The 2,996-nt window shown below is 40.0% G+C and overlaps 1 pseudogene; it reads left to right on the top strand.

The window, feature by feature from the left end:
* Positions 1-1,888: 1,888 nt before the first annotated feature.
* LOC108287790 lies at positions 1,889-2,573 on the top strand (annotated as a pseudogene).
* Positions 2,574-2,996: the final 423 nt, after the last annotated feature.

Below are 2,996 nucleotides of genomic sequence, written 5' to 3'. Positions count from 1 at the left end.
TGGTTTAGCTCAATCTACTTATACAATGTTTCATAAATATGTGTACGTGTATTTTCAAAAAAACTGAAAATTGTATGAGCCATTCCTGTTTAAATTAAAAAATAATATTTATGTCTTTAGAATTTATATTACTTTCCCAGCTATACAGAAAAATATATAATTTAGAGACATTTAATTATTATTTATTTCTTTGGTAAACTAACTAGGGGGACCAGGACCCAGGACCCAATTTTTAAGATACAATTAATCTATTGCAGAAATGTTTTCTGGAATAAGACCTTTACTGCAGTGCTTCAACAGACCATAGTTTTGTTTGTTTGTTTTTTAATGGATGAGTTATAGACTCTTGGAAATGAAATTTATAGTGGAAATGCTGACACAACTTGAATTCCTGTATGGTGGTGTGAACTCACAGCTATAATAATTAAGCAATTAGGCATGACAGAAAGTGTGAGTTGCCTGAGATAATCATACCCCTGGGGCACTGCAAGTCATGATCCAAAGATAAGTGTTTTTAACCTCCCAAGGGTGTGATTACCAGATGATAACCACACCCCCTGGAGAAGACTTATGACTCATAAAAAGTCTTTACTATAAGGAAAAAAATGATTATGCTGCTATATGCAAATGAAGCTGGTTGTGGAGACTGGTATGTGTATGCCACAAATTAAGAATTTTAAGATGTATACCACCCGAATGGTATTGGGCACTGATCCCAGAGATCAGCTTGTTTTCTTATCATTGTTGAAATATAAAGATGAGAAAAGGAATCTCCACTTCTCAACTTCAGAAAGACATGAATGATAAAAGAAATCATGGCCGGGCGCAGAGGCTCACGCCTGTAATCCCAGCACTTTGGGAGGCCGAGGCGGGTGGATCACGAGGTCAAGAGATCGAGACCATCCTGGTCAACATGGTGAAACCCCATCTCTACTAAAAATAAAAAAATTAGCTGGGCATGGTGGCGCGTGCCTGTAATCCCAGCTACTCAGGAGGCTGAGGCAGGAGAATTGCCTGAACCCAGGAGGCAGAGGTTGCGGTGAGCTGAGATCACGCCATTGCACTCCAGCCTGGGTAACAAGAGTGAAACTCTGTCTCAAAAAAAAAAAAAAAGAAATCATAAAGATTATGTTGTCAAGCCATTTTATTGACTAGATTTTATCAAGTAATTCTATGACAGTCTCTCATTATCTGGACTACTCTTGTTGGGACAATTTGATCACTTTAGAATAATTACATCTTTATCTAAGAGGATTTTGTATTATAGTCTCATTCATTCATTCATTCATCCGTTTTATCCCAGTACCTAATGAGCACACATGAAACAATTATGCTGGAGGTGTATAGAAGCTTAAGTTCCATGTTTTGGTTATGGAACGCAGGCACATAAATAATTATAATACAGTAAGACAAGTGGCAGCATGGTGGTGACTAAAATGTGGTAAAGAAAGCAAGGAAGAAAGTAAGTAATTTCAGCTGGGAGAGAGTAAGAAAGCTTCATACAGGAGATAATATTTGATCTGGATAATAATTATAGTAGCTCCTACTTGCTGAGAATTTATTTTAGGTTAGACATTGTGTTGAGCATTTTACTTTCATAATCTTATTTTAATCTTCATAAGATCTGTGTTGAGGTGGGTGGTATTTTTCTTGTGTCACAGATGAAAAAGTAAGATGGAGTGATTATGTGCCAAGCTCAAGGTGAGATAAATAGTTGGAGACATGTTAGAACTACAAAAATGGAGCTGCTTTCAGAACAAGTACTCTTAACCACTAGGTTCTATTTCGAAATGTGAGTTGCGTCCTTGTTTATTTTAGTGTCCTGCATGAGGTGAAGTATTAAAGGAAGATGAATTTGGCAATATAAAATGGAGAGATTTGGGCAGCAATGGCGATTTTTAGTGTGTATGTGATGAACAAACCCGGCGGCCTGATTTACCAGTTGGACAGTTACACGCCACGGGCTCAAGCTGAGAAAACTTCGAGTTACCCGCTGGATCTGCTGCTCAAGCTGCACGATGAGCGTGTGTGGGTTGCTTTCGGCCAGTGGGACAGCATCTGAGTGGGCCATGCAGTGCTGGCCATCGGTGGCATGGACGTGAACAGCAAGTACACGTCCGACAGGAAAGAGGTTCTGGATTATCTGGGTAAACCTGCTAATTACCCGGTGTCCATTCGATTCTATCCCGCCTCACTTCTAAAGAGAAGCTCATGCTGGCTTCCATGTTCCACTCGCTCTTTGCCATTGGCTCCCAGCTGTCTCCTGAATAGGGAAGCTCAGGCATTAAGACGCTGGAGACAGACACATTCAAAATGCACTGCCAGCAGACACTGATAGGGATCAAGTTGTGATTCTAGCAGACAGTAGGCAAGGTGGAAGAGATTCTGTTCTCCGAAAGATTTATGCGATTTACTCAGGCCCTGCCCTCAAGAATCCATTCTACTCCTTAGAAATGCCCATCAGGTGTGAGCTATTTGACCAGAATCTGAAGCTAGGCCTGGAAGTGGCAGAGAAGGCTGGAACTTTTGGACTTAGGTCAAAGCTGAACCTGCGATGGACCTCCAAATTCTGAGAGTTCCTGCAACAGAAATACTGCTGTTTTCACTCCAGTGGAGATCCCATCACCCTTGTTAGTGCACTTGAAAATGGGAGAATGCTGACACTGATGATATGTACTGATTCCTGAGCCTTAACACTATGCTTTCCAACTCTGTACAGATTTATTTATGGAGGAGATAGGTCCATAAATGTTGTAATAAATACTCCTTTGATCTTGGAAAAAATAAAATAAAATAAAATGGAGAGACTCAAAAGGCATAGCATATTCCTTGACCATTCTTTGCAACTAGAGTCTATGATGTATGGGTAGATACAATGATAGAGGGAGTCTGGAATAGCCAAGTTTGCATTGCATTTGGTCAAGTCACAGAGATTCAGTGCTTTGCTAAAGTTTGCAAGTTTGTTTTAAATGAATCCACCTCTCTGATTTCAAGGT

The sequence above is a fragment of the Cebus imitator genome, unplaced genomic scaffold (genome assembly GCF_001604975.1).
Source record: "Cebus imitator isolate Cc_AM_T3 unplaced genomic scaffold, Cebus_imitator-1.0 Scaffold355, whole genome shotgun sequence".
In the NCBI taxonomy this organism is placed as follows: domain Eukaryota; kingdom Metazoa; phylum Chordata; class Mammalia; order Primates; family Cebidae; genus Cebus; species Cebus imitator.
This window is presented reverse-complemented; position numbering and strand designations above follow the sequence as displayed.